Genomic DNA, 11,119 nt, shown 5'->3' with positions numbered 1-11,119 from the left:
TAGCAGGAACCTCACATCTCCACTATAGAGCCTCTACTTCCCCCAGTCCTGGAACCTTAGGATAGAGTCCACTTTCCTGCATGCCTCTCCCAATCCATATCAAATAATATTGCATCAGCTGATCTCAACCTAATCAACGCAATGATTGCCACCTCAACATGCTCAGACTGTGTCCGGAGACTTCACGTGTGGAATGACAACCCTTCAGCTTCATTACTTGGCCACCAGGTGCCAGATGCCATCAGGATGCTGGCCAGGCTTCCCTGGACTGAAGACCCCACCAGTGTATCCTGGAGCTCTGCTTCCTCAGAGAACCACCCTACTAGGGAAAAAGAAAGACTGGGAGTATGGACCGACCAGTCAATGCCCATGTTCAGCGGGGAAGCAATTACAGAAGCCAGACCTTCCACCTTCTACAACCCACAATGACCCTGGGTCCATGCTCCCAGAGGGATAGAGAATGGGAAGGCTATCAGGGGAGGGGGTAGGATATGGAGATTGGGTGGTGGGAATTGTGTAGAGTTGTACCCCTCCTACCCTATGGTTTTGTTAATTTATCCTTTCTTAAATAAAAAATAAATTTTAAAAAAAAGAGCCTCATACCTGAGACTCTGAGGTCTTCAACCCTGTCACTACTATAAGGCAGATCTGAGCACTCCTCTGGTTTCTTTCTAGCTCTGTGTCTATATGTCTCTTTATGCTTCTCTCTCTCTCTCTCTCTCTCTCTCTCTCAAGTAAAATAAGATGAAAAAAAAGTAGGAGTTGGGCAGAAGCACAGCAGGTTAAGAGCTGGTGGCACAAAGTCAAGGACCAACGTAAGGATCCCTGTTCGAGCCCCCAGCTGCCCACCTGCAGGGAAGTCAATTCACAGAAGGTGAAGCAGGTCTGCGTGTGTCTTTCTCTCCCCCTCTCTGTCTTCACTTCCTCTTTTATTTCTCTCTGTCCTACCCAACAAGGACAACATCAATAACAACAATAAAAAAGAACAAGGGCAACAAAAGGGAATAAATAAATAAATATTTTTAAAAAAGAAAAGTAACTGGGGCTGATGAAACAACATAATACTTATGCAAAACACTTTCATGCCTTAATATTCTGAGGTCCCAGGATCAATCCCCAATATTACCATATGCCTGAGCTGAGCAGTGGTCTAGTCTCTCTTTCTTTATCTGTATCTCTGTATCCCTCTGTCATTAAAATAAAATAAACACATAAAAAAGAAACTTATTTTCCAGATGAACTCCTGAAATCAATACCAATAGAGGGTTTTAGTACTCCATAATTCTTTACTGAGTTCCTGCAAACTTGGAGAAGATATGGTAGGTGTTGTGAAAACCAGAGAAAAAGTCCATTATCTGCAGGTTCTCTAATTTACTAGAGAGTAAATGCACCATCCCAAAAGAAAATCATCATTAATATAACAGAAATGCAAGTTCTCCCCACCACCACCTTTTAAAACTTTTTGGTAGTGATTTAATGATTAACAAAAGTGTAATATAACAGTGGTACTATTCCATACAGTTCCCACCACCAGAGTTCTGTGTGCCACACACACCATTGGAGGCTTTTCTATTCATTATCCCTCGGAAAGTATGGACCAAAAAATTTTATGGGATTACAGTAAGTGGAATATTTGGCTTATATAATAGCTTCTCCAATGGACATGATTAAAAAAAAAGATGAATCGCTAAGAAAATTTTGGTATAGATGCTACTCAGTTATTAACTATGACAAATTCACTTTCAATTCAATTTTTTTTGCTACTCAAAGTAATAACACAAAGTAGAACTTTCACTGCATTTGCGGTATTGCACCAAAGTAAAGGTCTCTGGAGAGAGAGGGTGCATTCAGGTCTTGGTGCATGATGGTGGAGGAAGAGCTAGGCTGGGGATGAGAGTGCTTTGTAGATATCTGTAACAAGGAGATAAAGAATTTTACCCATGTATCAGCAACTGTACTGTAAGCTATTAATCTTCCAATAAAAATTTTAAAAATGTAACTATTCTGTCAGAGAAGAACATACATTTTTAGTACACAGTACAACAAATATTTGTAAAGAAATTACTGAAAAGGAAATATTTTGTGACTGCTATAGAGGAAAGTCAGAAACATTGCTCATGTACTGTTGATGGGAATGTGAGTCAGCACAATGCTTTGGAATTCAAGGCTGTGATGCCTTATAAACTAATTGGGAGACTGTTAAGTTTAGTTTCTGACCGTACCCATTACAAACTAAGACATAGTGAGGCCAACACAGGACATAGAGGAAGATGAAGTATTTATTTAAACAAGCACACAGAGTAGCCATTATAACAACTTAAACATGTAAAGACACAGGAACTGACACACAAGGACCTCAGGAGAACTAAGGGGCCTCCCTGCAAGCTGGAGTGCCAAAAAGTAGCCCTATCACCTGGGAGAGAGAGACAGAGAATCTTCAAACTCATTTCTTTTTATAATGGTCAGGAACAGGATGGTTACTCTTTAAAAAAAAAAAAAAAAACCTCCAACAGTTTAATGGAAATTACAAAGGTTGAAATATAATCATTTTGAAGACATGCCAAATGCCAATAAAAAAAAAAGACATGCGATTAATTTTAAGCAAACTTTTGGTGCAATTCCAAAAAAATTACAATACCAAAAAACATTGTGGCTACAAATGAAAGAAATGCCATTAGCATCATATGTGAATCAAAGTAGTGAATAATTTGAAGCTAAGAAATAACTGATTTGCTTTAAAATTTCTAGTATAAACGGTACCAGCTTTTAGATGTATATGAATTCTGAAGACCACATCTTAAACTAATTACAATGATAATAATGCATATGCACAAATACTGCCAGTATTATGATTAGTGTGGCAGATACTAAAAACATTGTCCAAAGGATCCTTTTTTTTTTGTTAATTCATTAACATAAATCTATTTTTTTTTATTTAAGCAAGGAGACATTAACAAAATCATAGGATGGGGGGGTACAGCTCCACACAATTCCCACCACCCAATCTCCATATCCCATCCCCTCCCCAATAGCTTTCCCATTTTCTATCCCTCTGGGAGCATGGACCCAGGGTTGTTGTGGATTGCAGAAGGTGGGAGGTCTGGCTTCTGTAATTGCTTCCCCGCTGAACATGGGCGCTGACTGGTCGGTCCATACTCCCAGTCTGCCTCTCTCTTTCCCTAGTAGGGTGGGTCTCTGGGGAAGCAGAGCTCCAGGATGCATTGGTGGGATCTTTAGTCCAGGGAAGCCTGGCCGGCATCCTGATGGCATCTGGAACCTGGGGGCTGAAAAGAGAGTTAACATACAAAGCCAAATAAATTGTTGAAGAATAATGGACCCAAAGGTTGCAGTAGTGGAGATGAAGTTTTGGGGGGTACTCACGGCAAACTCTAGTGTACTTCTGCTTTCAGGTATATATTTGCCCTAGTTTATGCATACGTGTGAACATATGCTCTATCTCCTGGAACCTGCTCTCTATCTAGGTTTTGGGACTTTGTTAGGAAGTGAACCACCTGGGATGGAATTAGAGAATACTATGAAAGGAAAGGTCTCACCTGAGTGATGAAGCAGAAGGGTTGTCGTTCCACACCTGAAGTCTCTGGACACAGTCTGAAGTGAAGCATGCTGGGGTGGCACTCGTTGTATTGATTAAGTTGCCATCAGCGGATGCAATATTATTTGATAAGAATTGGGAGAAGCATACAGGAAAGTGGACCCTACCCTAGGGTCCCAGGACTGTCGTATGCTTTACATTGGTTTGTTCTAGCCCTCCCCCGCCAAGAGAATTGGATCAGTCCAGTTAATTTCGTGGGCCCGCTTGGCCCCGCCCCAAGGAACCCTGAGAGAGGGTTTCTGAGTTCGAGAGTGCCAGAGTTTCAGAGGGTTCCCCAGTACGAGAGTTCCAGAGTTCCAGAGTTGGAGAGTTCCTGAGTTCCAGAGTGAGAGAGAGTGCTTGCGCCGCCGCAAAGAGACAGCAGAATTCTGTTTGGTGATTAGTTTGTCTTAGTTTATGAATCGTTGTTCCTGAATAAAGAAATACAGTTTCCCTGCCCAGCCGTTGTCTCCGCGTCTCTGCTACCCGCCGTGAAGCTACCCGCCCGGCTAGAGCCTCTGAAAATTTTAACAACACAGGACTGGGGGAAGTTTAGGCTCTATAGTGGAAATGTGAGGTTCCTGCTGTCTTAGGGTTCAAGAAGACAATGGATAGTTATTGTTAACAACACATTATTTGGTAATTGGGTTAACTTTGAAAAGTCCCTTTGTTAGACATACAATCAATTTCCCCCTCTCATATTAATTAAATAGTGATTTATATGACTACAATTTAATAGGTGTGTACATAAGCACCATTCCCATCATCAAAAGATTGTGTCCCATCCCAGCCACCCACCCCCACCCCCTTCGGGCCCAGGAAGCCTCATGTCCACCCTCCCCCTCACCACAGGGTTTTTACTTTGGTGCCCTACTTTCAATGGTTACTCTTATCCTGAGGGGTAGAAGAGCAAAGAGGCAGTTTTTTTTTTTTTTTTTAGTTCTGTAATCTCACTATTTGGAAACAGTTATCCTTGGGGCTTTCAGAAGGAGGGAGTCTCTTAACATCTGAAGATCCAGTTGGCTTTGGGTGCTCAGCAAAAGGGAGTTTACCAATATCTGAGAAGCCAGGTAGCCTCTGTCTGGCCAAGTAAAAAAACAGAGAACTTTTAAAATGCGAGAGCTCTGAGAAAAGCCTCTGGGTAAACTCGCTTTCTCACAAGACCTTGACTGAACATGCAAAAATCAGGTCAATGCTTAAAAAAAGAAAACAAAATAAAATTGAAACAAACTGCATTTCCACCTATTTTAAATTAAGATAAAGTTCACTCTTTAAATAAAAAAAATAGCACTCTAATTAGACACTGTTTCATTATGAACTTTATACTGACTCACTGCAGACTATTGTGCACTTTTGCTTTCAGGTATGTATATATATATATATACATATATATATGTAATACTTTATTATCTTTATGTATTGGATAGAGACAGACAGAAATCAAGAGGGAAGGGGGTGGTAGAGAAGGGAGAGAAATAGACACCTGCAACCCTGCTTTACCACTTGCAAAGCTTTCCCTCTGCAGGCGGGGACCGGAGGGTTCAAACCTGGACAACTTGGATCAACCTGCATATCAGATTTCAGGCTCAAGGAAGAAAAGGAGGAGGAGGAGGAGGAGGAGGAGGAGGAGGAGGAGGAGGAGGAGGAGCAGGAGGAGGAGGAGGAGGAGGAGGAGGAGGAGGAGAAGAAGAAGGACAACAACAACAACAACAAGAAAAAGGGGGAAAAATAAACTAGTATAGCCACAGGCCCTTTGGTTGAGAATCCAGTGTTTTATCCACTGTGACACCTCCTGGACCACGGCCCTTTGGAATATAACTAAAATATGCCTACTAGCTATCTACAAAACGGAGACCTCCCCCCAACTCTTCATCTGCACTACTCCAGCATTTATGTTCATGATTAGTCAGCAATTTGTTTGGCTTTGTATGTTAACTCTCTTTTCAGCCACCAGGTTCCAGATGTTAGCAGGATGCCAACCAGACTTCCCTGGACAGACAGCCCCATTAGTTTGTCCTGGAGCTCCTATTCCCTAGAACCCCACCCTACTAGAGAAAGAGAGAGGCAGGCCTGGAGTATGGATCAACCTGCCAAAGCCCATGTTCAGTGGGGAAGCAATTACAGAAGCCAGACCTTCCACCTTCTGCATCCCACAATGACCCTGGGTCCATGCTCCCAGAGGGTTACAGAATAGGAAAGCCATCAAGAGAGGGGATGGGATATGGGGTTCTGGTGGTAAGAATTGTGTGAAGTTGTACCCCTCTTATCCTATGGTTTTGTCAGTGTTTCATTTTTATAAATAAAATTAAAAATGACCCTCTGTTTAATAAATTTTGAATATGATACAACAGTTTAAAAAGTGTTCATGGTGTAAATTTATTTCAATGACAGCATTTAGAATAATTATGAGAACATTACACAAAAAGCTGGAAGAAAACAACACTAGTATCACAAGTGTTAATTCCACCTCATCCAAATATCAAATGATACAAAGCATGTTTTTGAAAATTCCCTTGCACTTTGCTCTTAAAATTCAACTGAATTAAATATATTAAAAGTTTTATTTCTGGGGGTCTAGTAGTAACAGTGGGTTAAGCGCAGGTGGCACAAAGCACAAGGACCAGTGTAAAGACCCTGGTTAGAGCCCAAGGCTCCCCACCTGCAGGGGAGTCGCTTCACAGGCAGTGAAGCAGGTCTGCAGGTGTCTGTCTTTCTCTTTCCCTCTCTGCCTTCCCTTCCTCTCTCCATTTCTCTCTGTCCTATCCAACAACGAACACCATCAACAATAACAATAATAATAATAACCATAACGAGGCTACAACAACAATGGCAACAAAGGGGGTAAAGTATGGCCTCCAGGACAGGAGCAGTGGATTCATGGTGCAGGCACTGAGCCCTAGCAATAACCCTGGAGGCACAAAAAAAAGTGGCACACCTGGTTGAGTGTACATGTTACAATGCACAAGGACCCAATTTCAAGGCCCTGGTCCCCACCTGTGGCAAGTGGTGAAGCAGGGCTGCAGGTGTGTCTCTTGCTTTCAATCTTCCCTTCCCCTCTCAATATCTCTGTCTCTATCCAATAAATAAAGATAATTTTTAACAAAATTATTTTTTATTTACTGAAACCATATATTTAGTTATAGGAGTTAGAATTGAAATTTTGGAAAATGTGTATCTTAATGTAGTGACAATTCAGGTCAGGGGAAATAGCATAATGATTATACAAAAAAAATTAATGACTGACAATATAAGAGCCCAAGTTCAATTTTTAAAAATTTTTTTTAATATTTATTTTATTTATTTATTCCCTTTTGTTGCCCTTGTTGTTTTATTGTTGTAGTTATTATTGTTATTGTCGTTGTTGGATAGGACAGAGAGAAATGGAGAGAGGAGGGGAAGACAGAGAGGAGGAGAGAAAGATAGACACCTGCAGACCTGCTTCACCGCCTGTGAAGCGACTCCCCTGCAGGTGGGGAACCGGGGTTCGAACCCGGATCCTTATGCTGGTCCTTGTGCTTTGCGCCACCTGCGCTTAACCCACTGCACTACAGCCCGACTCCCCCAAGTTCAATTTTTAATTTCTGTGCCACCTTAAGCAGAACTAAGAACTACTTACTGAGAGTTATAAATAAATAAATAAATAAATAAATAAGTAATAAAATAAATAACGACTGGATCGTGGTACACCTAGTTAAGTACACATACTACAGTGTGCAAGAACCCAGGTTCGAGCCCCTGCCATATCTGACAATTGTCTAAACAAAATATTTGTATCTGTTTATAGGAAGCGACTTAGGAGTTTCAGGCACACATGATACTGTTAGTTGATCCAATCTTCCACTATCAGATGTACTTGGGAAATAAGATTTTCTTCATTTTATACCACATGGTTTGAGAAAGTTGGGAGCCAGGCAAATCTAACTTCAGAGATGAGTTTTAATCAAGTCTGATGAGTAAGGTATTTTGAATGCCAAATCCCACTTGATAAAGAAATGTGCTCACCTGTTCTCAAAGGTACAACTATCTCCCTCCTCACTATAATTTAGCAGATAAAAGCTTACAGAATGGAATAGTTGAGAAACTAATCTTCCTTTTTTGTTTCATTTCTTTCAACCTAAGCCATTATCTATTCTTACTTCAATTTGGTAAATAATTCTCCTACCTTTTATGAACAAATCTAAAAAGAAAGCAGAATTGGTTAAAAGGGATGTAGAAAACAATGGCAGAAAAAAGTTATTTATTTACTTTATTGATATTTCTGTGTTCTGGTTTTATACTCTATTTAAGACTTCCTCCTGTAAAGTACTTATTTATTTAAGAGACGGAGAGAGAAATCACAGCACAGAAATTTTCTTCAGTACAATGTGGGGGGTAGAAATTTCCTTTAATGCAATGGGGGGGCAGGGCTCAAACCTGAGTTGTGCACATAGCAAGGAGTACACTATCCAAGTGAGGTATTCAGTCAACCCTTCTTGGACATTTTGATAGATTATTTGGAGGTCTAGGATGAGGGAGTTCTTGTATCATCCAGTACCTTAAGCAGGTCTTCATTATGTCTTCAGTATGCCAGAATATGTCTCCATTATGCCTGTAACTTAATTCTTACCATAGTAGGTACAAATACCTTTCATTAAGTCACCCTTGGTTCACATTATCTAAGGAAATCACACTTACTTGGTGTTTTATGATGTGTAACATTTGCACTTAGCCCCAGAAATGTTGCCTATTTCTGCCACTTGTGACAAAACATGAATAATCTGTGAACAAATGTGCCAATGCCCAGCACCTGCCCAGAACAATAATAAGAGGTAACCAATCTTCCGAAGCAATTTAGGGAAAGAGTGAAGAAATTAAAACTATCTAGCCAGACACTGACCAAAATAAGATGCTGTCAAAAGCTCAGCGGTGAGTGAAATGATGAAGTGATCAAATGGCCCTAAACTTCAGTAAGAAAAGATGGGACCTTAGAAAATGTCCTTCCGGGATTCGGGCAGTAGCATAGCAGGTTAAGCGCAGGTTAAGCACAGGTGGTGCAAAGCATAGGGACGGGCATAAGGATCCCGGTTCGAGCCCCCGGCTCCCACCTGAGGGGAATCACTTCACAGGCCATGAAGCAGGTCTGCAGGTGTCTATCTTTCTCTCCCCATCTCTGTCTTCCCCTCCTCTCTCCATTTCTCTCTATCCTATCCAACAATGACAACATCAATAATCACAACAGTAATAAGTACAATAATAAAACAACAAGGGCAACAACAGGGAATAAATATTTAAAAATAAAAAAAAAATGAAAATGTCCTTCCTAGAACAAAATGGAAAGGGAAGATAAGCTGCTACTGTGAAGATAGTTTGCCTTATTCTTATTTTATCATGAAAAATCTCCTAGGATGTAACTCTCTCCCTTCAGTATTTGTTGGAGCTTTTTCAAACACAATGAAAGATACACAGCATCTGACCAGAGTAATAGAGGGTGTGTTTCCTATATGATTTCTTGTAATTCTGGTTCTGTCACACAAGAGTGATAAAAAGATACTGAAATGCAAAATGGTAAGTTAGTCCTTGGAGCTCACAAGTCCCACAAGCTCTCAAGTTAGCAATAATTCCTGACTGGAATGATTCCAAAAGAAATGTATATATTTAATTAAGTACCTTGATTTGATTGTCACCAGAAGTTTACTGCCGGGAATCTGTGCTTGTACAGTGAATCCACTGCTCTCAGTGGCTTTTTTTTTTTTTTTTTTTTTTTTGCTTCTCTCTCCGCTTTTACTTGATTGAAACAGAGAGAAACTGAAATGGAAGGAGGATGGGCCTGAGAGAAGGAGAGGGACTAGAGTCACCACACTGAAAACTTCCCTCCTACATGTAGAAAGTGAGGGCTTGAACCCAGGTCCATGCACATGGTATTATGGTGCTCAACCAGGTGCACAACCCAGCCCCAATTTATTTATTTGTTTCTACTATATTTTTGTTATGTTGTGTTCTGTTTGTGTAACCCAGGCTACATTCATCTGCTATTTTACCTCTCTGATCTACTTTTTTCACTGAGGCGGGGTGGGGGGAGATATTCTAATGCCAACACTTCCTTAGCATTTTTCCTGTGGTACTGAGACTCACACCTGGGCTTCAAGCATAGCAGGTTCTTTACCCTGTGCGCTACATCTTTGACCCTCATTCATTCCTCTGTAAATGACTTTATTCCCTCACTCATCTGTTTTTAAAAATGTTTGTATTTATTTATTAGTGGATAGAGACAGAGAGAAAATGAGAAGGGAGGAGGAGATAGAGAGGGAGAGAGATAGAGAGACACCCGCAACCCTGCTTCACCACTTGTGAAAATTTCCCCCCAGCATGTGGGGACCAGGGGCTTAAACCTGGGTCCTTGCACACTGTAGTGTATGTGCTTAACCAGGTACACCATCCATCCCCCGTGTTCATTTCTTAATTCAACTTGTTTTTCTTCTCACAGTTTGTCCAACTTTCCATTCTTCTGTCAACTTTCCACTCCTTAGTCAAAGTGCACACACAGCAGGAATTGTAAGCTCAAAATATTTTTTCTTCCTAGCTCTCCCTCTGAATAATGGGAGCCTAAGTCCACCACACCCAGATGCTTTAGTGCTGCTTCTTTCAGGGCAAAACAGTAACACAGAAGTGACTGGATCACAGCACTTGGAAAGAATCTTCATATTGAGAGTGTGGTTGAAATTCAGTTGACACTTTGGAGCTGAGGAAGTAGGGTAGAAGGCTTGAGAGGTCTCAAGCTAGGCCACTCTAAGTTCAAATCATGCTTGCACCAGTTCTCACTGAAAATTCACTTTGGTAAGTTAACAGATGTAACATACATGCAGGGAAGTGCTGAGAGTTCATGACAGGGAAAGGGATAGAGGGGAGAGAAGAAAGACACACCTGCAGCACTGCTTCATTGCTTGTGAAGCTTACCCCCAGGAGGTGGGAGCCAGGCCTTGAATCCAGGTCTTTGTGCTTGGTAAGGTGTACACTCTACCAGGTATAGCCAGTCATTGTTCTGGGTGACAGGAATTCAGAACTAAGAGAAAGTGTATGTTAGTCCCAGTAGGAGGACAAAGATAATTAAGAAGCAAACTAATAGGGGCCTGGCAGTGACACCTGATGGAGACACACAGCCATGTTCAAGGACAGAAGCCTATTCCACTAGCAGCGTGGAAGTTTCACAAGTAGCGAAGTAGGTCTGCATCTCTCTCTCTCTCTCTCTCTCTCTCTCCGCTAGGTGCTGGCACTACAAAACCAACTGCTCCTGGCAGCCATTTTTTTTTCCATTTTATAGGAAAGGATAGAGATAAATTGAGAGAGGAGGGGGAGATATAGTGGAAGAGAAAAAGACTTACACCTATAGACTAGCTTCACCACTTGTGAAACATTCCTCCTGTAGGTGGGGAGTCTGGAGCTTGATCCAGAATACTTAAGCGGATCCTTGTGCTTAGTACTATGTACACTTAACTGGGTGCACCAAGGCCTCTCTTTCTTTCTTTATCTCCCCCTCCTCACTCAATTTTT

This window comes from Erinaceus europaeus, chromosome 10, assembly GCF_950295315.1.
Source record: "Erinaceus europaeus chromosome 10, mEriEur2.1, whole genome shotgun sequence".
Classification (NCBI taxonomy): domain Eukaryota; kingdom Metazoa; phylum Chordata; class Mammalia; order Eulipotyphla; family Erinaceidae; genus Erinaceus; species Erinaceus europaeus.
Note: the sequence above shows the minus strand (reverse complement) of the source record.